The sequence below is a fragment of the Myotis nattereri genome (assembly GCF_964212035.1).
Source record: "Myotis nattereri genome assembly, chromosome: 13".
In the NCBI taxonomy this organism is placed as follows: domain Eukaryota; kingdom Metazoa; phylum Chordata; class Mammalia; order Chiroptera; family Vespertilionidae; genus Myotis; species Myotis nattereri.
The window spans coordinates 6,602,408-6,630,039 of record NC_138088.1 but is presented as its reverse complement, the minus strand read 5'-3'; the positions used below and the strand labels follow the sequence as shown (position 1 = coordinate 6,630,039).

The following is a 27,632-nucleotide window of genomic DNA, read 5'->3' as shown; positions in this document are numbered from 1 at the left end:
TGAAACAGAATAAACGAAACCTCATTTAAAATGAAGTCTGGAGGCCAGAAGGGGGAGCCCTCGCGCACTACTCCCCGTCAATTACAGACCCCAGCCATGCAAATGCTGCACCATCCCAAACCCTTTCTTCCAATGGACTTTCATTCCAAACAACCCTTCCCAGCCTCCTCCTTTTTCTCTCCTTTTCTTGCTGGACTTGCCTGAGGTTTTCCTATAGCTTGCTTGCCCCAAATTGCAATTCTTTGCTATCCCTGAATAAAACCATTTTGCTGGTGAAGTAACTGGCTGTTTTATTTTTAAGGTTGACAAAACACATTAATGTCACCAACATTCCTGTACACCAATTAACACAAAAAGCATAAGATAATTAGAGATAAATGATTTTAAAGCTTAAGAACGTTTAATGAAAAATATTTTAGTGACTTTAGAATATATTTGAATACTCTAATAAGTTGTGTTCTCTCCAAATCAAAGCATATATTTAATGTAATTCCAATCAAAGCTTAAGCAAGATTTTTTCCTTGAAATGATTCTAAAATTATGCATAGTAATGAGATGGTTAAATAAAAATGCTAGGGAAGAACCAATAGGGAGATGAGTCTTATGAAATATTAAAACATTACAAGGGAACAATCACATTAAACAGCAAGGTATAGTTTGTTACAAGACAGAAAAGACAGTCCAGAAACTGGCTGAAGTATACAAGAAGAGTTTAATAGCCAATACCAGAAAAAGCACAGAATTATAGGGAAGGAACAAATTACTCAATAAATGGTATTGGGATTATTGGTTAACAATTTGGAAGGAAAAAAGACACACTTCATCAGAATAAATTCTGATGGATATAAAAGTTTAATGTAAAAATATAAAATACAATTGCAAATGAATATATTAAGGAATTAAAAAGAAATTGACTTTTTAAGCCTAGAATTTGAAGGGGAGGAGGTCACAAAAGAAAAAGGGTTATAGGCCAGTCATGGTGGCTCAGTGGTTGAGCATTGACCTATAAACCAGGAGGTCGTGGTTTGATTCCTGGTCTGGTTTAATACCCGGGTTGTAGGCTTGATCCCCAGTGGGGGGAGTGCAGGAGGCAGCCGATCCATGATTCTCTCTCACTGATGTTTCTCTTTCTCTCCCTTCCTCTCTGAAATCAATAAAAATATATTTTTTAAAAGCAAAAGGGTTATAGATATGATTCTATAATTAGAAGCAAAAATAAATGACAAGCAAAAGCTGTAAAATATTTGTACAATATAGGACAGGAAGTTATATAAGAAGTTAAGATAAATAGCTTTTAAAAAACACATTAACATCCCAATAAATAAATGGTCAGGGTTTAGAAACATCCATTTCATAAATGAGGACATAGCATGGATCCTCACATAATATTTAATAATCAAGGAAAGGTGACAGTTCAGGGAACCATTTTTTCCTTTACAAAATTTTACAAAAATATAGCAAAGCCTATCATTGACCAATCTGGACTGAGTCTGTGTTCTCATGATCCTCTTATGGTAGAATCCTATGCTCAGAATGCCCATCAGGGAAACCTATAAGCCAGAGAGCTCAGGAACTATGGGAGAGCTTACCGTTGGGAAGCTTAACCTGAAAAAATATATAAAAATCTACAAGCCCCCCAATTTTCAATATAACATTATTTACAACAAAGAAAAACAGAAATACCCTTAATTTCCTCAAATTGGGGGAAAGCTGAGTGACTTGTGGTGCCAATACAATCAAAGGGATATCAGGTAGGCATTAGAACTAAGAGAAATATGGGCATGATAAAAAGCAGGTGATAAAATTTTACACGTATTATAACTATGTTATATATACACAAGCAAAAATCTTGCAAAGGAATTCATAAAAAGCAAATAGATTAAATAATATGCCGATATAAATGATTTTCACTTCTCTATATCTAAACCTTTAGTAATGATATATTAGTTTTATAGTTTATATATTTTTTAAAGAGCTAAAATTAAAAGCTCGTCATTCCACATTGGTTGGTTATGGTCAGAATTTTATTATAAATAAATAAGCCATAAAAGAGCTCATCTTCTGTGAGAAGTACTATTTGAAGGCCTCACAGAATTCAAGCCTAATTTTCCTACAGGAATAAAGCAGTGGGGTGCATTCACAAGACGCAGATATTTATAACTATCATAGTGTTTGTTTTATTCTTTTTAATATTTTCAATATTTCTTCTAATATTTTTGTACAGTACTCTCCCTCAAAAGGTAGCACAGAGAATCATGGGCCTAGCTTGCCTTTCTTCATGTTTTATTAAATATGTCTTTCATTCCAAGGTTACTTATTTTGGAGACTGTATTATTTTATATTTGACACAGAGTCAGACTTCATTAATATTTTCATGTCATACTATTTCTAGTTTGCATATGACCCACAATTGTTAACACACTGGAATGGCCTTTCCACACCAGCAGGAATGAGGGCTCAGACATGAACTGCCGGCAAGTGGGAATACAGCATTGTAGCACGGCAGACAAGGGGGGTTAGTACTTGTCCAAAGAATCTGCAACACTTAGAGGGCTCTCTGTTCCTTACACGGCTTTTATTTTATTTTTTTCATTATATGTTTGTCCCTGTTACTATGGCAGAAACATTTCTGTGGCAGGAACCACCATCTTTCACAGAACACGGAATAACACAAGCTATTAGTAAATGTGTGGGTTTTTTTCCTTTTAATCAAGGTTATAAGAGAAACCTCTTGTTCCACAATACTGAAAGTCTTCTTTCCACCAGAGATGAATGGATTGTTCTTTCTTAACAACAGATTTCCTTGTGTGAAGGAAACCCACGTGTTCAGGATCTGGCCACAAGACTGGGCACTTTCACTGGTTAAACAATATTTACTGTAAAAGTTTATCAATTTCCTGCTGCCAATCATATAAACTGACTCACTGGCCCCATCTCTTTTATAGAGTGTGTAAATGATACAATACAAATGAAGAAGTGACCCCAGGTCTGGGAATGTACCGGGCCCTCTGCCCTCCTCCTCCCCGACCTATTAAGAGACTTCCCTCCATAGCCTCCCGTCTACCCCTATTTTCTTTCCTAAAGACTCCTCACAAATCCACAAAGTAACAGAATCCGTTTTCCACAACAAAGGCACAGAATAACCAGTTTATGTCACTGGGTGCTATTTAAAAATTATAAAATTCCACACTGATACAGAATTTTAAAGAGTTTTGTGTGTTTTCATCTTTAAAAGCAAATAGAAAGTCCCTCGCCGAGTAGCTCAGTTGGTTAGAGCGTTGTCCCTGTATGCCAAGGTTCAGTCTCCAGCCAGGGCACATACAAGAAGCAACCAAACCAATAAATGCATAAATAAGTGGAACAACAAATGCATGTTTCTTTCTCTCTCTCAAATCAATAAAAAAAGTAAAAGCAAAAATGAAAATTATTTGAAAGTTCCCAGTCCCTTTTCCTCTATAACCAAACTTTCTGAGTTACCTACAATTGTCTCATTTTTCTCGTCTTCTACAACTCAATTTAATGCAATCTAACCTCTGCTGCCCATCTCACAGAAGCTGTTCTTGGCCTTTCTTACTTGTTGATCAAACTTAGAAGAGCTCCAAAATAAAGGGGACCAAAATAATACATACAAAAAAGAAAACTGGGGTAAATAAAGATAATTTCCTAAAGTGTTTTTAGTCCTTTTAAATAAGGCAACAATATCTGCCAGTGGTTTTCAACCTTCTGGCCCTTTAAATACAGTTCCTCATGTTGTGACCCAACCATAAAATTATTTTCGTTGCTACTTCATAACTGTAATGTTGCTACTATTATGAATCGTAATGTAAATATCTGATATGCAGGATGGTCTTAGGCGAAGGGTCGTTCGATCGCCAAAGGGGTTGCGAACCCACAGGTTGAGAACCGCTGGCTTAGAGGTATGGATGATATGGCATCCATAAAAACAAAATATGATAATATAAAAAGAAAAAAACTAAAGCCACTCTTAAAACTTAAAAATTAAAAACAAAACTAAAAATGCAACAGAAGGGTCAGAAAATTCAGTCACAGAATTTTCCAAAAAGGTAGTACAGAAATATACGAGAGAAAATAAGATCGAGAAGACCGGGATTTGTGGACACAAGAATATCTGCAGATCAGTTTAAATATTCCAGCATCTGACCCACAGGGATTTCCAGAAAAAAGGAGCAGACAACACAGAGGGAAGGAAATACTCGGATAAATAATACAAGAAAGTCCCAAGAACTGAAAGGTGCAAGCCCCACAATGAAGGTCCAGTAAGTACCGAGCACAATGAATTAAAAAAATACACAGCAACTCAATAGCAAAGAAACAAAGAATCCTTTTAAAAGATGAGCAAAAGATCTGAACAGACATTTTTCCAAAGAAGACATACAAGTAACCAAGAGGGACACGTAAAGGTGTTCAAAATCACTAATCACCAGGGAATTGCAAATCAAAACCATAATGAAGTGTAAAACCATCATTTCACACCTGTCAGAATAGCTATTATCAAAAAGACCAAAAAAAACCCCACAAGTGTTGGCGAGGATATAGACTAGAGGAACTCTCATACAATGTTTGTGGGAATGTAAAACAATGCAGTCACTATGTAAAACAGTACGGAGGTTCCTCAAAATTTTTTTAAATGAAATTATCATATAATCCAGCAATTCCACTTCTGGATATTTATTGGAAGAAAACAAAAACACTAACTCAAAAAGATATTTATACTCCAATGTTCACTGAAGCATTATTTACAATAGCCAAGACATGGAAGCACACATGTCCACTGATGGGTCAATAAAGAAAGAAAATATGGCACATATATAAAATGGAATATAATCCAGCCATTAAAAAGAAGTATCCTATCATTTGCAACATGAGTAGACCTAGAGGACATTGTGGTAAAATCCCAAGACACCAAGGACAAAGAAAAATCCAAAAAATAAAATTTCTCGGTGGGGAGCATCTGCGCCTGATGCTCAGGAGAAGGAGGGATTACACTGCAAAAGAATATATACATCAAAATGGAATTAAACCCCTCCCTCAACAGCATCAATAGATCCAAATGAGAGACACTATGCCTTCAAAATTCTGAGAAATATTTCATACCCAGCCAAACTATCAAATACATCAGAAGGGAAAATAATGGTATCATGGGTAAGAGTAAAGTCAGAAAAGAAATTTTCTGTCACTTTTTAAAAAGAAACTCTTGAACTCTACAGGAAACTTTGTACTCTAACAAAATAAAGGGCTAAATCAAGGAACAGAAAAACACACAACACAGAAAATGGTCATTATAACTTAGGAAGGCACAAAGCAAAGTTCAGGATTGCAGCTGCACAACAGCCTGGAGACTATCAGCACAGAATGGAGTAGACATATGGAACACTTGCAGGGGCCACGTGTCTAGAATAAAGAAGTCTCAACAAGGAAGATGGAGTGACAGGTAATATCATGAACACCTTAAAGAACGAAGGGTAAGTCTGAGAAAAACACAAGTAAAAATATAAAGCAATTAACATTAACAAAAGAAAACAGGAAAAGGTAATCATTTGGCTCTACAATAAACAATATTCCAATATTGATAATGATATAAACATTATAATGATATAAGCATACTGTAATATAACCAAACAGGATGATGGGGAGAAGAGAGTTGAGGTATAAAACCAAGAGAATAGATGCTATTTAATATTTATAAATCAAGAAATAGTAAAAATACATTGTTTGAAAGTGCGGCGATCACTATCCGAAAAAAAACAACTATGAGCTGCCTCTCTGGAGAAGGACAACGGCTGTAGAGAAGTAGAGCAAAAAACTAGTGTTTTCAGTACGATACTGGGTACTGCATCTCTTACCCACAATTCTAAAATTAAAATCCCATTTTTAAAACTAGCTCTTCTTTACTTATATTTAATGATAAGACCTAATTCATTGAACACTTTGGAAGCCAAAACTAGACGTGAACTGATAGGAAGCTATTTATGGTCTCTACTTTATGCAACTCAGTATAACTATCCTATCTAATAAAAGAGAAACATGGTAATTAGCATATGACCGCTACCCTTCCCATTGGCTAACCAGGGCGATATGCAAACTAACTGCCAGCCAAGATGGCGGCCGGCAGCCAGGCAGCTTGAAGCTAACATGAGGCTTGCTTGCTTCAGTGACGGAGGACTCCAACGTTCCCCACCTGCCGCTGCCGGCCTCTGAGCTTGCAATTTGAAACACTGTAACAAATATAGAAGCTAAACAAAACCCCAGAAACCTGCTTTCAGCCCGCCGGGATCTCAGAGCTGGAGTTGATACAGTGTTTCGATTATAGAACCCAAAGAAACCAGATACCTGCTTTCAGCAGCTGAGGCCTCAGAGCTGGAGCCAGAGCTAAAGCTGGCCCAGAATAAAAAACAAAAAAGAAAAAAAGGAGCAGTTGGGAGCTTCAGTCACCTGCCAGCCTGAAAACAGCCCTCAGGCCCTCACCAAGACTGGCCAGGCACCCCAGTGGGGACTCCCACCCTGAAGGGTGTGTGACCAGCTGCAAACAGCCATCATCCCCTCACCCTGGCTGGCCAGGCACCCCAGTGGGGACCCCCACCCTGAAGCGGGTGTAACCAGATGCAAACAGCCATCATCCCCTCACCCAGGCTGGCCAGGAACCCCAGTGGGGACCCCCACCCTGATCCAGGACACCCTTCAGGGAAAACCAGCCGGCCCCCACCCATGCACCAGGCCTCTATCCTATACAGTAAAAGGGTAATATGCCTCCCAGCACCGGGATCAGCGGAGCAACAAGGCCTCACAGCACCTAGATCAGCAGAGCTGAGAGGCCTCCCAGCACCGGAATCAGTGTGACAGGGGGCAGCGCCCAAACCCCCTGATCGCCCTGCGGCTCTGGCTGTGACACGGGGCAGGGCCACAACCTCCCTGTCCGCCCTGCTCTGTTCGTGACAGGGGTAGGCGCCCCAACCCCCTGATCAGCCCTGCTCTGTGTGCCTGATGGGGGGAGTTCCCCAACCCCCTGATTGCCCTGCGGCTCTGTGTGTGACAGGGTGCGGCGCCCCAACCCCTGATCAGCTCTGCTCTGTGTGTGACAGGGTGCGGAGCCCCAACCCCCCCGCCACGGGCCCTGCTCTGTGTCTGATGGGGTAGAGCCATAACCTCCCCATGGGTCCTGCCCTGAGTGTGAGAGTGGCGGCGCCCCAACCCCCTGCTCGACTCTGCTCTGTGGGTGATAGAGGGCGGCGCCCCAACCCCCTGATCCACCCTGCTCTGTGTGTGACAGGGGACGGAGCCCCAACCCCCCTGATGGGCCCTGCTCTGTGCGTGACAGGGGGTGGCGCCGCAACCTCCCCATTGACCCTGCCTTGAGTGTGACAGGGGGTGGTGCCCCAACCCCCCAATCGGCCCTACCCTGAGCGTGACTGAGGGTGGCATCGCAACCTCCCGATCCGCCCTGCTCTGTGCATGACAGGGGGCGGCGCCCCAACTCCCCAATCGGCCCTGCTCTGAGCCCGACCAGGGGCTGCACCTAGGGATTGGGCCTGCCCTCTGCCACCCGGGAGCAGGCCTAAGCCAGCAGGGCGTTATCTCCTGAGGGGTCCCAGACTGCGAGAGGGCACAGGCCGGGCTGAGGGACCCCCCCGAGTGCACAAATTTTTGTGCACCGGGCCTCTAGTGTATGATAATAAAAGCATAATATGCAAATCGACTGAACAGTGCAACGACCGTCAGATGACCTGCTTGATGAGGCCAGGACTGCAAGGGCCAAGCTCCTTGCACGAATTTCATGCATCGGGCCTCTAGTCTACATAATAAAGAACCAGAGTCTTAACAACCGATTATGGCCGAAGGCTCAACTACACCAGAAGTCAGTGCTGGGTTGCCTTGGTGACCCAGCACTGATTGGGGCTGCTGCGGGCACCCTGACCCAACACTGACTGCCTAGGGCAGCCGTGGGCAAACTACGGCCCGCGGGCCGGATCCGGCCCGTTTGAAATGAACAAAACTATTGAAAAAAAAGACCATACCCTTTTATGTAATGATGTTTACTTTGAATTTATATTAGTTCACACAAACACTCCATCCATGCTTTTGTTCCGGCCCTCCGGTCCAGTTTAAGAACCCATTGTGGCCCTCGAGTCAAAAAGTTTGCCCACCCCTGGCCTAGGGCCATGGTCGGCAAACCGCGGATCGAGAGCCACATGCGACTCTTTGGCCCCTTGAGTGTGGCTCTTCCACAAAATACCATGTGCGGGCACGCACGTACCGTGCGATTGAAACTTTGTGGCCCATGCACAGAAGTCGGTATTTTGTGGAAGAGCTGGTATTTTGTGGAAAAGCCACACTCAAGGGGCCAAAGAGCCACAGTTTGCCGAGCCGCAGTTTGCCGACCACTGGCCTAGGGGGCTGCAGATCAGGCCCGGAGAGAGGCCTGCAGAGAGAGAGAGGCAGGGTCTGATCCGTAGCCTCTGTGGAAGCTGTTGATCAGAACTTGCCTCTCTCTTTCTCTACCAGCCTGACCAACAGCCGCACCTCCATTTCTCTCCAGGCCTCCACCTTGGCTGCTCATCAGCCCCGCCTTTCTGATCAGGCCCCGTTGATAGGCCCAGAGACGCTGACTGGCACAGAAACTGACCAATCAGAACCAAATCTGGGTGAATGTAAGGAGCCTATGGCTGCCTGGGAGGTGGAGCTTTTGATGCTGACTGGCATAGAAACTGACCAATCAGAACCAAATCTGGGTCAACTGGGAGGAGCCAATAGCTGCCTAAAAGGCAGAGCTTTTGATGCTGACTGGCATAGAAACTAACCAATCAGAACCAAATCTGAGTCAACTGTGAAGAACCAATGGCTGCCTAGGAGGCGGAGCTTTTGATGCTGATGGGCATAGAAACTGACCAATCAGAACCAAATTGGCCAGCAGAGGAGGGCAGTTGGGGGCGAGATCAGGCCTGCAGGGGAGGGCAGTTAGGGGTGAGATCAGACTAGCAGAAGAGGGCAGTTAGGGGCGATTAGGCAGGCAGAGGCAGTTAGGGGTGATCAGGTCAGCAGGGGAAAGCCGTTAGGGTCAAGATCAGGCAGGCAGGGGAGGACCGTTGGGGGCGAGATCAGGCCAGTAAGAGAGGGCAGTTGGGGGCAACGAGGCTGGCAGGGGAGGGCCGTTGGGGGTGAGATCAGGCTGGCAAGGGTGGGCAGTTAGGGTTGATCAGGCAGGCAGAGGCAGTTAGGGGTGAGATCAGGCTGGCAGGGGAGTGCAGTTGGGAGCTCAATTGGGCTGGCAGGGGAGGGCAGTTAGGGGCAATCAGGCAGGCAGGCAGATGAATGTTTAGGAGCCAGCGGTCCCAGATTGTGAGAGGGGTGTCCGACTCTGTGGGATCAGGCCTAAACCGGCAGTCGGACATCCCCCGAGGGATCCCCGATTGGAGTGGGTGCAGGCTGGGCTGAGGGAACCACCCCCTCCGTGCACAAATTTCGTGCACCAGGCCTCTAGTTATATGTAAAGGCAGAAATATTAATATGTATTGATCAAGGAGTGTGGCCCCAATAAAGAAATTCAATAATACATACTATGTGTAGACTACATTTGTAAAATCTTTACATTTCTAAAACCTAAATACTTCTGGGGAAGTGAGAGGGGGGTTGGGTGAAAAAGGTGAAAGGAAATAAGAGGTACAAATTTCCAATTATAAAATAAGTAAGTGATGGGGATATAATATACAGCATAGAGAAAATAGTCAATAATATGATAACATTGTATGATGACAGACGGTTACAAGATTTACTCTGATGACCACATCATAATGTATGTAAACTTTAAATTAATACTAATTGTTAGGATCACCAAAGGAGAAATGCATGAGGCCAAAAGGGGTAAAGAATTATAAATTTACTAGAGGCCCAGTACACGGCATTCTTGCACTGGGGGGAGAGGGGGTGCAGGAGTCCCTCAGCCCAGCCTGAGCCCTTTTGCAGTCTGGGAGCCCTTGGGGGAATGTCAGTTGGACATCCTTAGCGCTCACCAGCTGTGAGCCCGGCTTGTGGCTGAGCGGAGCTCCCCCTGTGGGAGCACACTGACCACCAGGGGGCAGCTCCTGTGTTGAGCGTCTGCCCTCTGGTGGTCAGTGTGCGTCATAGTGACCGGTCGTTCCACTGTTCAGTTGATTTGCATATTATCCTTTTATTATATAGGTCTAGGGGCCCAGTGCACAAATTCGGGCACCTTGAAAGGAATTGTGGGCCACAAGAGCCCATCCTCTGTGCCCCTCCCTGACCTCCCCACCACAGCCCCTGGTCCCGTCTGCCAGCAGCCCTGCTCCTGCCACAGCTGCTCCCATGCACTGATGGCACCGGCCCCACTAGCACCCGCTGACGGCGCGGAGTGATTGGGGCCTGCACCAGCAGTGGGTGCGAGCGGCGGCTCCAGCGCTGGCAGCGGGTGTGAGTGGGGCTGGTGCTAGCAGCAAGTGCAAAGGCCAGGCGGGACCGCATCACGCGGGAGCAAAGAACTTTCAATAACCACCAGAGGTTTGCCCCGATGACAGCGACCAGCGCCCTGCCTTCGTCTGGTGCTCCCGCTCACCTGCTGCACCATCCCACCCTGGCGAACGCCCACCATGTTCCACACATGCCCCCTGGTGGTCAGCGCACATCATAGCGACCGGTTGTTCGGTTGTTCTGCCGTTCTGTCTATTTGCATATTAGCCTTTTATTATATAGGACTAGAAGCCCGGTGCACAAAAATTTGTGCACTCGGGGGAAGGGGGGCCCCTCAGCCTGGCCTTGTGCCCTCTCGCAGTCTGGGACCCTTTGGGAGATAACGCCCTGCTCCCGGGTGGCAGAGGGCAGGCCCAATCCCTAGGTGCAGCCCCTGGTCGGGCTCAGAGCAGGGCCGATTGGGGAGTTGGGGCGCCGCCCCCTGTCATGCACAGAGCAGGGCGGATCGGGAGGTTGCGATGCCACCCTCAGTCACGCTCAGGGTAGGGCCGATTGGGGGGTTGGGGCACCGCCTCCTGTCACACTCAAGGCAGGGTCGATGGGGAGGTTGCGGCGCCACCCCCTGTCATGCACAGAGCAGGGCCAATCCGGGGGTCGGGGCGCTGCCCCCTGTCATGCACAGAGCAGGGCCCATCAGGGGGTTGGGGAGCTCCCCCGTCACTCACAGAGTAGGGCCGATAGGGGAGTTGGGGCACCGACCCCTGTCACACACAGAGCAGGGCGGGTCAGGGGGTTGGGATGCCACCACTCTCACACTCAGGGCAGGGCCAATGGGGAGGTTATGGCTCTACCCTGTCACACACAGAGCAGGGCCCGTGGGAGGGGTGGGGGTTGTGGCGCCGCCCTCTATCACCCACAGAGCAGGGCCGATCAGGGGGTTGGGGCACCGCTACTCTCACACTCAGGGCAGGGCCGATGGGGAGGTTATGGCTCTACCCTGTCACACACAGAGCAGGGCCCGTGGGGGCGGGGGGGGGGGCGCACCCTGTCACACACAGAGCCGCAGGGCAATCAGAGGTTGGGGAGCTCCCCTGTATCAGGCACAGAGAAGGGCTGATCAGGAGGTTGGGGCACCTTCCCCTGTCACGAACAGAGCAGGGCGGATAGGGAGGTTGTGGCCCCGCCCCCTGTCACACACAGAGACTCAGGGCGATCAGGGGGTTTGGGCACTGCCCCCTGTCATGCTGATCCCACTGCCGGGAGGCCTCTCAGCCGCTGATCCCAGTGCTGGGAGGCATATTACCCTTTTACTATATAGGGTAGAGGCCTGGTGCATGGGTGGGTGCCAGCTGGTTTGCCCTGAAGGGTGTCCTGGATCAGGGTGGGGGTCCCCACTGGGGTGCCTGGCCAGCCTGGGTGAGGGGATAATGGCTGTCTGCAGAAATGCTACCTATAAATAATAACACTGGAAGTAAATACAACAGAAGAAAGCATCGACAAACTGTAAGTGCTCTGCCGAATTACTTCTCTCTCACAGCAGTGCCAGAGGCAGGGAAACCTTTATCTCCACCTTACACATGGCTTAGAGAAGTTAAGCAGCTTGCTCAGGCTTCACAGACATTTCACAGATATGACAGCCCGAGGCAACTTACAAAGTGAACTAAGCAGGTTTTACTTTTCTTTTTTTCCTTTTTATGTTTTCTTCTGTTTTTTAATGGTAACTGAGTACCTTTTTAAATTTTTTTTATTTATTAATTTGAAAGGGAGATATTGATTTGTTGTTCCCTTATGCGTTTATTCACTGTGGCACATTGTTGGAAAGACAAAGCTAAAACCTGGTGTGTTGCTTTGTTATGGTAATCATTAAAATTGCCATGAATAATAAAGATGGACTCCACACTCAAAGTGTTAGATACAGGCTTTTGCTGCACATTTGTCTGTATAGAGGGACATTGACCGAAGTAACTGGTATACTTAATTTTGAGAAAGATAGTAATTTAGATATTTCAAAAGTAGATATTTAAGGTAGTTAGGATGTTCCTCAAAATAGTTGAGTCCAATTGATAACAGATATTTAAATGTATCAATTCAAGTTCACTTGAAAATTTATATCACAAGCCACAGTGATATTGTATTTAAGATATTGTATTTTAAAACTATAGTCCATCTTGTAACTATTATTATACTAGAGGTCCAGTGCATGAATTCGTGCACAAGTTGGGTCTGGCTGGCCCACCCCATCTGGGGCCCATCGGCAGGGCCAGCCTTGGGGAAGGCCATGGGCGATTGGCTGGCCAGCTCCACCCCTGACTGGGGCGGGGGGGGGGGCAGTGGTGATTGGGGGTCTGGCCAGCTGGTGGGGAGCTGATTGGGACCAGAATCAGGCCGGTTGGCTGCCACAGTGCATGTTATAGCCACCAGTCTTTCTAGTTATTCCGGTTGTTCCACCATTCCAGTCACTGAGGATGGATAGATGGATGGATGGATGGATAGATAGATAGATGATAAATAGACAGATAGATAGATAAAACTATAGCCATATCTTTAAACTACTCAGTAATTTATTCAAGGTAATTTTCCAATGTGCAACTTCAAAGGTTGGAGCCAAGAAGAGGAGTAGAATGAACTCCAGATGTGACCAGCCATGTTGCCCAGTGGGAGGAGAATGGGCCCCTAAGGGAAACTGGTGGGCCTGGTGCTGTAAGTCCTTGGCCAAAGGCTAGGGCACAGCCAGGAGAGGAGACACGCTGCAGGATGAAGGACAGTATGTGCGACGAGGAATGCCAAGGAGGGACAACAGAGAGGAGCCCAGGCTGATCAGTGGCTGAGAAGACGATGTGGGCAGGTGGGACCGAGCTCGCGACACCGCCTCCACCATGGCTTCTCCAACGACGAAGGGAGACCTCAGTAGAACCACTCCACCATGTGTGTAAAGTAGGGGGGCCAAGCATGAGTACTGGTCTAATGTTTACATTTTCCAGAAGATTCTGAACCTGAGGCAAGTTATGGAATAGCCATGCATATTCCCTAGCTAACAGGACAAGTACAAGAATACTGAAAAGACTCAGAGTAAACCAAAGGGAAAGAGATTTGTTGCGGTCCTTTTAGCATTTCACTGACAAGAAACGGAAGTGCGGGTCTGAGTGACTTGAGAGATGGAAACCACCTCACTGAGAACAGAAACCGTCTACTTCCTCTAAGTGCACCACGTGCTCGCCAATGCTGCCCTGCAGGCAACAGGGTCCGACCCTTACAGGTGCAGAAAGGAGGATGGAGCAGAGCTCAAGGCCACGGCTGCCCAGAGCCTTCCTGGGCATTCACAACATGTAAGGAAGCAGGCCTGCTTATATTTCTGCCTCCCTCCCTGGACTGTGGACTCCTTGAAGGTTCACGGTAATGAAGCCATAATTACAGTTACAGGCATAGATTCCAGCCATTTATCACAGGACAGTTCTGTTTGCTGTTGCTGGGGAACAAACTACCCAAAACTTAGTTGTTAAACAGCAATGATTTCCTGTTTCTCACAATTCCATGGGTTGGCTGGGCAGCTCTTCTGATGCTCTGATCTGACTTCCCCATGCTGCACTGGGCCCAGGTCAGCAGGGGACTGAGCTCAGTGAGGAAAAGCTGGGCCTCCCTTCCCATGCAGCCTTCCTCCCAGGCTTCTCCAGTGGCCGCAGCACCCCAAGAGGCCGGCACACTGCACATGGCGCCTCTGCTTGCAGCGGATCTGCTGGTGTCCCCCTGGCCAGTTCAAGTCACATGGCAAAGCCCAGAGTCAAGGGTAGGAAAACAGACCCTACTGCTCCATGGGAGAAACAAGCAGTTGCAATGCCAGGGGCAGAAACATGGGGAGGTGATTCACTAGGGGCCCTTTTTATCCATTTACCACATATTGTTTTTGTTAGTTTTCTCTCTGATAATAATTATTTTTACTGGTAGTTTTAATGATAAAGTATTTTTATGCTTATTACTAGTACATCTAAAAAATTATGTTCTTTAACTTGTACCTTGGGGTGGGGGGAGGGCAGCTCTGGGCTCTATTTCTACTTAGAATAACGGATCCAAAATAGTTCAAGGTTCAGAAACTAGAAATACTTCTGGCAACAATTCACACCACTTGAAGATCTCGTTTCTTCACAAACACGTGGATCTTTTGAAGCATCTTTATTAAGTTGATAGAGGAAAAGAATTTTGTCCACGTTTTACAACAGAAAAGCTAAGGCAGTTATATTTCATGTGAAGTGCTTCCTGCAAAAGGAATTCTCGGGACATCACACTATGTAATGTAGCATGTACTGCTGGCCCTGCGGACACCCTGCACCAGCCGTCACCTCCAGCTGGAGTGTCTTCTCTGCTTAAGCAGTGAGGTGAGAAACCAGAGCAGAGCTCTCCTCGCCTATACACTCTTACCTCCCACACTGTCTGAGATATGGCTGCCGGACAGGGCACATTTTCTTCAAATGCCACAGTCAACTCTACCCTTGCTCATTCTGACCCACCCTCCTGGGATGCTCTCCACTCTGCCCACCAGCCCAAAAACTCCCCTGTTTGAGGACCCCTGTTCTAGATGTTTCTGTGAAGGTATATTTCTAGATGTGATTAACATTTAAGTCAGTAGACTTTGAGTAAAGCAGATTACCCTTCATAACTTGTGTAGGCCTCATCTAATCATTTGAGTCTTAATAAAAAAGACTGGTAGCCCCTGGAAGGAGAGAGAATTCTTCCAGCAGACTACCTTCAGGCTCAAAGACCAGAATCTGGGTTCCCAGCCTACCAGCCTGCACTGCAGATTTTGGACTTGCTGCCCTCCCTAATTGCATGAGCCAATTTCTTAAAAACAATCCCTTTCTCTCTCTCTCTCTCTCTCTCTCTCTCTCTCTCTCTCTCTCTCTCTCCTCTCCATATATATATATATATATATATATATATATATATATATGTATCTATTTATATACACACACACACATATACATATATATACATACTGAGTGGCCAGATTATTATGACCACCCCATCAGTACTTCATTGGGCCACCTTTTGCCTTCAATACTGTGGCAATTCTTCTTGGCATTGACTCCACGAGATGTTGAAAGATGATGCGAGGAATCTGACACCATGCCTGATGAATTGCACTGTCCAGTTCTGTGAGATTTGATGCTTGTGGAACCAGCTGCCTGATGGCTCTTTTAACTTCGTCCCACAAATGCTCAATTGGACTGAGATCTGATGATTGTGGGGGCCACCTAAGCAAGGTAAAGTCTCCCTCATGTTCTTGAAACCACTCCTGCACAATACGAGCACCGTGGCATGGCGCATTGTCTTGTTGGAAGAAGCCATCTCCATTGGGATACGCCATCAACATGATAGGATGAACTTGATTAGCAACAATACTTGGGGATGTTGTACTATTCAGACGTCTATAATGATCTGGCCCCCTAGCAACTCCAGCACAAAATTATAGATAATTTGCCTACAAACGTCAGGTGGTCATAATAATCTGGCCACTCAGTGTGTGTGTGTGTGTGTGTGTGTGTGTGTGTGTGTGTATACATATACACATATATGCATATATACACACTATATATACATATACACACTATATGTGCATACAAACTCTATACACACACTATATATGCATATGCTATATATGTATACATATAAACATACACTACATATGTATATACATATTATATATGTATACACACTATACATATGTATACATATATACACACACACAAATGGAGTCATACACTATATAACGATGTTGCAGTCCACGACAGAACAAAGCTGCGACGGTGGTATATGGTGGTATACTGTATAGCATAGATATGCAGCAGGCTATACCATCTAGTCCTATCTAATAAAAGAGAAACATCGTAATTGGCGTACGACCGCTACCCTTCCCATTGGCTAATCAGCGAGATATGCAAATTCACTGCCAGCCAAGATGGCGGCCCGGCAGCCAGGCAGCTTGAAACTAACATGAGGCTTGCTTGCTTCAGGGACGGAGGACTCCAACGTTCCCCGCCTGCCTTGCTGGCTTCTGAGCCTGCAGTTTAAGAAACACTGTGACAAATATAGTAGCTAAACAAAACCCCAGAAACCGGCTTTCAGCAAGCCCGGGATCTCAGAGCTGTAGTTATACATTGTTTTGATTACAGAACCGAAAGAAACCAGATACCTGCTTTCAGCAGTGGAAGCCTCAGAGCTGGAGCCAGAGCTAAACCTGGCCCAGAATAAAAAAGAAAAAGAAAAAAAGGAGCAGTTGGGAGCTTCAGTTGGCCTGAAAACAGCCCTCAGCCCCTCACCCAGACTGGCCAGGCACCCCAGTGGGGACCCCCTCCCTGAAGGGTGTGTGACCAGCTGCAAACAGCCATCATCCCCTCACCCAGGCTGGCCAGGAACCCCAGTGGGAACCCCCACCCTGATCCAGGACACCCTTCAGGGCAAACCAGCCAGCCCCACCCATGCACCAGTCCTGTATCCTATATAGTAAAAGGGTAATATGCCTCCCAGCACCGGGATCAGCATGACAGGGGGCAGCGCCCAAACCCTCTGATCGCCCTGCAGCTCTGTGAGTGACAGGGGGCGGGGCCACAACCTCCCTATCCGCCCTGCTCTGTTCGTGACAGGGGAAGGCGCCCCAACCCCCTGATCGGCCCTGCTCTGTGGGTGATAGAGGCAGTGCCCCAACCCCCTGATCCGCCCTGCCCTAAGTGTGACAGGGGGCGGTGCCCCAACTCCCCTATCGGCCCTACTCTGTGAGTGACAGGGGGGAGCTCCTCAACCCCCTGATCGGCCCTGCTCTGTGCATGACAGGGGGGAGCTCCCAACCCCCTGATTGACCCCGCTCTGTGCGTGACAGGGTACGGAGCCCCAACCCCCCTCATGGGCCCTGCTCTGTGCGTGACAGGGGGTAGCGCCGCAACCTCCCCATCGACCCTGCCTTGAGTGTGACAGGAGGCGGTGCCCCAACCCCCCAATCGGCCCTACCCTGAGCGTGACTTAGGGTGGCATCGCAGCCTCCCAATATGCCCTGCTCTGTGCATGACAGGGGAAAGTGCCCCAACTCTCCAGTCAGCCCTGCTCTGAGCCCGACCAGGGGCTGCACCTAGGGATTGGGCCTGCCCTCTCCCACCTGGGAGCAGGCCTAAGCCAGCAGGTCGTTATCTCCTGAGTGGTCCCAGACTGCGAGAGGGCACAGGCCGGGCTGAGGGACCCCCCCCCTCCCCCCGAGTGCACAAATTTTTGTGCACCGGGCCTCTAGTTAGGTAAACACTCTATGGTGTTTGCACAATGATGAAGTCACCTAAAGATGCATTTCTCAGAACACATCCCGGTCATTAAGTGGTGCATGAATGTGTGTGTGTGTGTGTGTGTGTGTGTGTGTGTCCTATTGACTCTGTTTCCTTGGAGAACCCCAATATAATATACTCTATACTTTTAGATTATTCCTTGCAGCTTATAAAGCTTGGTCTACTTAAAAGGCTGAATTCTCTCCAGACTATTTCTTTAATAGTCCCTACAGTGTTCTATATAGACCAGGGGTGAAATATTTCTGAAACAGAAATTGGTGTTTCTTTATAACTAAGCTGTGCATTCTTCCAGTTTCCTAACCTTCTGCCTCGCTGACTCTGATATGCATATAAACTCATAACACAGCAATACGGTGAAAGAGAGAAAGCAACATCAGCATCATTTTTCTATGGACAAATCCCAAAGGTGGTTAAAGGCTATTCAGAATGGGTTAATTCTAATATTATATTAATTTGCACATGGATGGTAGAATTAAAAACTTTGGTTTACTCTTTGTTCTATGATCCTGAAATCCATTATTTTTAGTCTTTTTTTTTTTTTGCCCTCTAAATAGCACTCTCTAGTCAAAAATTATTTCAGCCAATCATCAAAATAATAACCCAAGACCTAATTTAATAGTAATATATTTCACATAGCATGATATTCTCAAGATCCATCATGTTGTTACAGTATTTTTATATTACAGCAAAGTAGTTTTTCTATTGTATATATGTACCATATCTTTTTATTAAATCCTCACCAGAGGATATTTTTTAAATTGATTTTTAGAGGGAGAGGAAAGGAGAAAGAGAAACATCAATGTGAGAAACATCAATTGGTTGCCTCCTGTATGTGACCAGACTAGGGACCGAACCTGCAATCTAGGTATATGCCCTGATCAGGAATTGAACCTGCAACCTTTTATGGTACAGGAAGACGTTTCAATCAACTGACACACCTAGCCAGGACTATGTACTATATCTTCTTTATCCAATCATCTATCAAGTGAAATAAATCAGAGAAAAAGTCAAAAACCACATGATTTCACTCAAATGCGGCACATAAAACTGAAAGCAACAAATAAACAAGAAAAGCAAACAAACCACATTGATGTCCGCATTTCTGCTCCCTCCAGTTTAGTGCATTTCAAAAGTCTGTTTATTCCTGTTGAAAGCAAGCAGGTGAGGCCAAAATGGAGATGCTCTTGCTAAACTCCATGTCAGCAAAACGAAACTTAACTGAGTCTCTGTGCTGGCTCTCCCAGAAAAGGAAGGCCTCGGTCTCCCAAGGGCATTGGCCAGCTTGTCCCATTATTAGTTCTTAATCCAGCTCCGAGGCGTCTCTCTGCCCCATATAAGGAAAGTAAGCTGGCCGTAACCAATCGGTAGTGCCCAAGATACCCTTCTTACTCCTGCTCACTTTGGTCTATAAAACTCTCTCACCTTTTACAGCTCTTTGGAGCTCCTTCCTATCTGCTAGGCTGGGTGCTGCCCAATTCATGAATGTTGAATAAAGCCTACCAGATCAATAAACTATGTGGGAATGTTTCCTTTCATATACCCAAACTTGGTTATGTCACTTGTACTCATTGCAATGGCATAATTTAACTTAATACTATGTAAACTGATCATAAGTCAGCAAAAATGTAGCTATAACATTAAGAAGTTATTGTTTGAGATACGCTCCTTAGATCACTCCTTTCTGCCGGTGAACGCCGCGGAGTAAGCATCGTTGGAATTCCCCCGTTGCAGTCATCATGTCTAAGTCTGAGTCTCCCAAGGAGCCGGAGCAGCTGCGGAAGCTCTTTATCAGAGATTTGAGCTTTGAACAACCGATGAGATTCTGAGGAGCCATTTTGAGCAATGGGGAACGCTGACGGACTGTGTGGTGGTGAGAGATCCAAACACCAAGCGCTCCAGAGGCTTTGGGTCTGTCACCTGTGCCACGGTGGAGGAGGCGGATGCAGCCATGCACGCGAGGCCACACAAGGTGGACGGAAGAGTGGTGGAACCAAAGAGGGCTGTCTCAAGAGAAGATTCTCAAAGACCTGGTGCCCACTTAACTGTGAAAAAGATTTTTGTCGGTGGTATTAAAGAAGACACTGAAGAACATCATCTAAGAGATTATTTTGAACAGTATGGGAAAATAGAAGTGATTGAAATCAGGACTGACCGAGGCAGTGGCAAAAAGAGAGGCTTTGTTTTTGTAACCTTTGATGACCATGACTCTGTAGACAAGATTGTCATTCAGAAATACCATACTGTGAATGGCCACAACTGTGAAGTAAGGAAAGCTCTATCTAAGCAAGAGATGGCTAGTGCTTCGTCCAGCCAAAGAGGTCGAAGTGGTTCTGGAAACTTCGGAGGTGGTCGTGGAGGTGGTTTTGGTGGAAACAACAACTTTGGTCATGGAGGAAACTTCAGTGGTCGAGGCGGCTTTGGTGGCAGCCGTGGTGGTGGTGGATATGGTGGCAGTGGGGATGGCTATAATGGATTTGGTAATGATGGAAGCAATTTTGGAGGTGGTGGAAGCTACAATGATTTTGGCAGTTACAACAATCAATCTTCAAATTTGGGGCCTATGAAAGGAGGAAACTTTGGAGGCAGAAGCTCTGGCCCTTATGGTGGTGGAGGTCAATGCTTTGCCAAACCACGAAACCAAGGTGGCTATGGCGGTTCCAGCAGCAGCAGTAGCTTTGGCAGTGGCAGAGGTTTTAATTACTGCCAGGAAACAAGGCTTAGCAGGAGAGGAGAGCCAGAGAAGTGACAGGGAAGCTACAGGTTACAACAGATGTGTGAACTCAGCCAAGCAGTGGTGGCAGGGCCTAGCTGCTACAAAGAAGACATGTGTTAGACAATACTCATGTGAATGGGCAAAAAAAAACCTCGAGGACTGCATCTGTGAGTAATTGTATAACAGGTTATTTTAGTTTCTGTTCTGTGGAAAGTGTAAAGCATTCCAACCAAGGGTTTTAATGCAGATTGTTGTTGTTTTTTTGGCACCCATGCTGTTGATTGCTAAATGTAATAGTCTGATCATGACACTGAATAAATGTGTCTTTTTTTAAAATGTGCTGTGTAAAGTTAGTTTGCTCTGAAGCCATCTTGGTAAATTACCCCAACAGTGTGAAGCTAGAATTCCTTCAGGGTGATGCCAGGTTCCATTTGAAATTTATTTACAAACTGCTTGGGCACAGAAGCCATTGTCTTCAGAAACTTTGGTGTAGTTGAATTGACAGCTACTGTGTTGTGACCTGGAGTTCACCATTAAAAGGGTCACCCAAGCAGAGTCATGGAGTTTATTTAGTTATTAATGATTGTTGGCACATCCTATGCAATATATCTAAATTGAATTATGGTACCAGATAAAATTATAGATGGATATGAAGCTTGTGTATCATCCATTATCATGTGTAATCAACAAACGATTTACTATCCTCTTAAAAAAAAAGAAGTTATGCCGAAACCGGTTTGGCTCAGTGGATAGAGCGTCGGCCTGCGGACTGAAAGGTCCCAGGTTCGATTCCGGTCAAGGGCATGTACCTGGGTTGCAGGCATATCCCCAGTTGGAGATGTGCAGGAGGCAGCTAATCGATGTTTCTCTCTCATCAATGTTTCTAACTCTCTATCTCTCTCCCTTCCTCTCTGTGAAAAATCAATAAAATATATTAAAAAAAAAAAGTCAAAAAAAAAAAAAAGAAGTTATTATTTCTATAAAAACTAAGTTGAATACTTTGGAAATTATTCATAGAGGCATATTACTTTTTTTAAAGTTTTTTGAAAAACTGGTTATAAGACTACAAAAGACTAGGAAATTCTGTACTCAGATTGCTTTGAAGTTGTTAAAGTCTCAAGCTACTTTAAAGAAACCAAAACTACAAAATACAGAAGTTAGTATATGGACATAGTATAACAAGAACAATGATTCTAATCAATGGGCCCATGCTCAAAGAAAAACTCGTATCTTCAGTCAAAAGATTGGCCTTCCAAATTGCCTGGAACAATCCATTAGTAGCAGTTACCTTGCATCTGAATCCTTCCTGAAGTCAAGTTAGTCTACCTGAAACTAAAATTCCCCTGTAGGGTAGCAAAAATTAAAAAAAAAAAATTATATTCGTACCAGGTATTCACTATAGCACCATTTATAAGAGCAAGACTCTAACCACAATCCAAATGTCTATTAAAATGGGAGTGGATGAATGAACTACAGCACATTCACACAATAAAATATGATAGAGCTGCAAAAAAAGCATGAAGGATATCTCTCTATACTTGTATTAAATGACCTCCAGGAAATAATGGAAGAGTAAAAGGCCAGGAGAGAAAATTATGTATAATTTACTAGTGTTCATCTAAGATTGGGTTGGCAGGCAGTCAGTACATGTAAGTGCACATGCATGCATACATACTTGCTTATATGTTTAAATGGAATGGGGGGCGAGGGAGAGGAACAGAGTGGAGGGAACAAGGACCAAAGCTAGACTTTTTTTATTCTGCTTTGTTCTGTAGATTTGGCACTATGTGCTTTCCATAACAACAAGAAAATCTAAAAACTTTTTAATCCCTAAAATTTAAAAGCAAAAATGAAACAAACCTAAATATGTATTGACTCAGTGGTGTAATCATGCAAAAAGAATTATTTCAAATGACTTAAAACACATTTTCAGCATAATCCCTAGAGCAGTGGTTCTCAACCTTCTGGCCCTTTAAATACAGTTCCTCATGTGTGACCCAACCATAAAATCATTTTCGTTGCTACTTCATAACTGTAATGTTGCTACTGTTACGAATCGTAATGTAAGTATCTGATATGCAGGATGGTCTTAGGCGACCCCTGTGAAAGGGTCGTTCGACCGCCAAAGGGGTCACGACCCTCGGGTTGAGAACCGCTGCCCTAGAGGAATCTATCCTAAGAATAAATATTATTAGGAACCAAGGGTTTCAGCATGAAATACAAATGTGAAAATAAGTCCAACAGAAATCCACTAGTATATTCCTAAATTTGAATTGGAAAAATCAGTATGAAACTCATGAAGTATTTTCTCTTAAAAACATCTTTCCTAGTTCTGTCCACTGAAAAAGCCTATAAGCAACAACTTAACCTGTGGTATTCCGACTGTAATTCCTAAATACAAATTCCCCCTAAAAGGAACCAGGACTTGCTGAAGAAAGAGACGTTTCCAGACCAACCATTGAAAATGCACAAAATGAGCCTGGTCATCTTGTCATCAAAATGTCCATCAAAGATGTTCATGTCTAAAGAACCCAAGAACCATCCTAAAGGTACCCTCACTGGCCAACAAAGGGACAATCTGATCAATAAAAATACCTGTAATGGGTTTAAAATAATCAAATATGTTAAAATTTGTGTGTTCATAATGATACTGTTAAAAAGTTCAAAAAGACATCAGTGGCCATCTTTGGAGATATTAAGGGCCCTCCAAGAGTTGCAAATAAAGGGAAAGAACCACTCATTTAACCTATTTTCCCTCAGGTATAATGTGTACCTCTGAGTAACTAAGTAATTGATACAGAGAAACTTCTCCATAGAAGTACCACAGCTAATAAATAAGGAAATTAGGAAGAAATGATGAAATTAGAATAGAAAGCTCCTGACTAAATACGGCTGGTGCAAATTATAAGTGGCCACTAAAATCACAAAGAAAAACACAACCAGACACTATGTGCTGCTGGAAAGTACCTCTGTAAAATATTCTTGCAACAAAAACAAACCTAAATCAATTTGAATCTCTAAATCTAACGTTCAGTTGACAGGAAACAAGGGGTGGGGAGGCAGATAAACATCTTGAATGACACCAGTGGGATGCATTCAGCAAAACTGCATGGACAACTCCACAAGAAAAATGACAGGATTTCCTCAGTAAATACATTTCAAGAACAAAGACAATAAATAAGAGGAACCTAGTAGGTTAAAATATTTTAAAGATCAACTGAATGTAATGTGTAGATGGACCTTATTTAGACCCTGATTTATATAATCAACTGCAAAAGAGTGTGAAATAACTTAGGGATGATTGTGATATTGTGATTAATTTCAAGAAAACAGCTCTTACCTTTCAGTGGAAATACTGAAATATTTAGCTAAAATGATATAATAACTAGAATTTGCCTCAAAAATGCAGTGGGAGAGGAGGTACAAGGAAATAAAAAAGGCTGTGAGGCCCAGTCGGTGGGGCTCAGTGGCTGAGTATCAAACTATGAACCAGGAGGTCACAGTTCGATTCCTGGGCAGGACACATGCCCGGGTTGCAGCTCAAATTCCCAGTTGGGGGCATGCAGGAGACAGCCGGTCAATGATTCTCTCTCATCATTGATGTTTCTACCTCTCTCTCCCACTCCCTTCCTGAAAGCAAATATATATATACACACACACACACACACACACACACACCAGAGGCCCGGTGCACGAAATTTGTGCACGGAGGGGGGGGTGTCCCTCAGCCCAGCCTGCACCCTCTCCAATCTTGGACCCCTTGAGGGATGTCCAACTCCCCGTTTAGGCCCAATCCTGGTGGGCATCTAACAATCGGATATCCCTCTCACAATCCAGGACAGCTTGCTCCCAACCGCTCACTTGCCTGCCTGCCTGATTGCCCCGAACTGCTTCTGCCTGCCAGCCTGATCACCCCTAACCACTCCCCTGCCGGCCTGGTCACCCCTAACTGTCCTCCTCTGCAGGCATGGTCGCCTCCAACTGCCCTCCCCTGCTGGCCCAATCACCCCTAACTGCCCTCCCTTGCCAGCCTGGTTGCCCCCAACTGACCTCCCCTGCAAGCCTGGGTCCCCCCGCCCAACTGCCCTCCCCTACAGACCTGGTCCCCCCAACTGCTCTCTGCTTCAGGCCTGGGTCGCCCCCAACTGCACTCCCCTACAGGCCTGGGTCCCCCCCAACTGCCCTCTGCTGTAGGCCTGGGTTCCCCCCACAACTGCCCTCTGCTGCAGGCCTGGGTCGACCCCAGCTGCCCTCCCCTGCAGGCCTGGGTCACCCCCAACTGCCCTCCCCTGCAGGCCTGATTCCCCCAACTGCCCTCCCCTGCAGGTCTGGGTCCCCCGCAACTGCCCTCCCCTGCAGGCCTGATTCCCCACAACTGCCCTCTCCTGCAGGCCTGGGTCCCCCCCAACTGTCCTCCCCTGCAGGCCTGGTTCCCCCCAACTGCCCTTCCCTACAGGCCTGGTCCCCCCAACTGCGCTCCCCTGCAGGCCCAGGTCGCCTCCAGCTGCCCTCCCCTGCAGGCCTGGTCCCCCGCCAACTGCCCTCCCCTACAGGCCTGGGTCCCCCCCAACTGCCCTCCCCTGCAGGTCTGATCTCCCCCAATTGCCCTCCCCTGCAGGCCTGATCGCCCCAACTGCCCTCCCCTGCAGGCCTTATCGCCCACAACTGCCCTCCCCTGCTGGCTATCTTGTGTCCACATGGGGGTGGCCATCTTGTGTGTTGGAGTGATGGTCAATTTGCATATTACCTCTTTATTACATAGGATTAGAAGCCTCATGCACAAAATTCGTGCAAGGGGCTTGGCCCTCCCACCCTGGCTTTGTCTAGAAGGTCATCCATTCTAATTAGCATCTTAGGCTTTTATTATTATAGATATGTAGATATATGTGTGTGTGTGTGTATATATATATATATATTTTTTTTTTTTCTTTTAAAGGCTGTGAGTGGATAGAGATAGGGTACGGACACACACATTAGTTCATTGTACTACAGGATGCCCCAAAAACATCTATACACACTCTGAATAATTATTGATCCAATGGGTTAAATCTGAAAAGAAAGAAACATCAATTGAGCTATCAGAAAAAAAATGTGTATACTTTTTTTGGGACACTCTGTATTCCCCCACTTTTGTATATACTTGAAATTTTCCATAACTCAGTTTTGAGAATTTGATGAATTACTTTACATTTAGATGTTTTAAGTTAATAACAACATGTTCATGGTTTACACAATTTTTTCCCTTCTACAGTTCTTTCAGCATAAGTGGCAATACTGATTTATACTGTTTCACTGTCTGCCCTTGGGAATACGTGCCCCTTACTTCTCTAATTATAAACTAAAAGCACAGAGCCTGCTACATAGGAAGTGCTCAATACATTTAAATGTATAAATTCTGTTTGTTAATCATCTCCCTTGCTCTGGTAAACCCTCCAATAACTTAGGGCTGCTGATTCAATCTGTGATAAAGAATGAGTAAATCTTACCAAGTACAAAAAAAATAAGACAGAAAATCCAAAACCCTGCATTTAATCTTTTAAATCTATATTCCACAAATTAAACTTATTCTTTTTTTATTGTGGTAAAAAACAAGTAATAAAATGTATCAAATTAACCATTTTAGGTTTATAGTTAAGCAGTGTTAAATATTGTATATTCACATTGTTAGGAAAAGATCTTCAGAACTTTTTCAACTTGCAAAACTAGAACTCTATGCCCATTAAGCAAAAGGTGCTTATTCTTAATACTTCCTATCCATTGCCTATTCTATCCTCTACATGTCTCTAGCTACCACAATGGCCTTTGCAGTATAATTCTTAGGACAATAAACCAGCACATTTATATTTAAAAAAACACACACACACAAAAAAACTAGTTCTTAAAGGAAGTGTGAGGTCAGAAGTCTGACTGTGAACAGAAGGTCCAAAACCCCGATGCAGAGAGGATAGACAGGGCTGGATGTGGCTTCAGGATCGCTCCAAACAGCATGAGGGACCAGAAGAGGCGGCCACAGCTAAGAAGTCAAATGAGGCAGTGTTGACTATAGAAGCAATAGTCCTTTCACGTCTACCTTCAACAGAAGCTTACCACTCCGCTCAGTGTCCTATAACAATGACGGCAAAACCGCTGGGACGTACACAGCACCAATCTAAGATTAGGTACTTGGGAAAGCACTGCACCAAGCCTTACTCAACAGACTTGTAGTTTACTATGCCTATTCAGACCTACAAAATAATAATAATGATGATGATGATGATGATGTGATGACTTAGTAACAATAACCTACCATAGTGTAAGGGTTTAACAAACGTATAAGAAAAAGGATCAATAGTACTTTCTGCCTATTACTATAGTTTTAATTAACTTTGGCATTTCTACCTTTGGAAGATGAACCCTGAGTCAATTACTACCTTTGAAAAATCATTTTCATACAAAATTATTCTTCCTAATAAGCACAACTCCCAGCTAAGCCTGCACAGGAACCACTCCAGGAAAAACAGATTTTTCTTTTTCCTTTTTCATGGCAGGGTCAGACTTGCCAAGAGCTTGTTTACATAAACACACACAGAGACACACACACACCAAACACATGAGAAATGTTATGCAGGGGACTCATTCTAAAGCAAGAGCCTACGTTTAATGCAAAGCAAGCCACAGAGCATTGAGAACAGAGTGGCTTGGAAGACAACAGGGGTCTCTCACTCACACTCTGCTGCATAAAACAAGGGGGCTGCAAACAGAGTTAAAGACGCTTTCCCAACAGGCTCTGTGGAACAATAAAACTGGAGAACCTGGCAGCACCAGCAGCAGCAGCTGTGAGCCACAAAGCTGAGGAGCATTGGTGACGATGCCCGTCCTGGTGGCTCTGCCATGACGGCGGCTCTGTGAACACGACGACTACACTGGCAGCCATGGTGGCACTTCTGAGGCTGGGCACAGGGTGGGAGCACCCAGCTGGGCCTTCAGCACCAGAGACTGTTTGTGCAGGTACGTGTGTGTGCGCATAAACACACAGGTCTGTGTGTGTGCAGCAGCCACTATTCACAGTGCAGCTGGAGAGCATCCAGGAAGAAAATGGGGGTAAACCACAAAGGAACTGCCACTCTTCCTCTACTGACTGATCTTTTATTACTATTCTATAGTACCACAAATAAAACCTA

At 45.3% G+C, this 27,632-nt stretch overlaps 1 protein-coding gene and 1 pseudogene across 3 annotated transcripts in view; one reads left to right on the top strand and one right to left on the bottom strand.

The window, feature by feature from the left end:
• Positions 1-27,632, bottom strand: part of MARCHF8 (membrane associated ring-CH-type finger 8) — a 110,186-nt gene that overhangs the window by 73,589 nt on the left and 8,965 nt on the right. The window lies entirely within an intron of this gene.
• On the top strand, positions 19,496-20,480 carry LOC308529235 (heterogeneous nuclear ribonucleoprotein A1-like; annotated as a pseudogene). The gene has a single exon. The product of its transcript is annotated as a heterogeneous nuclear ribonucleoprotein A1-like (transcript).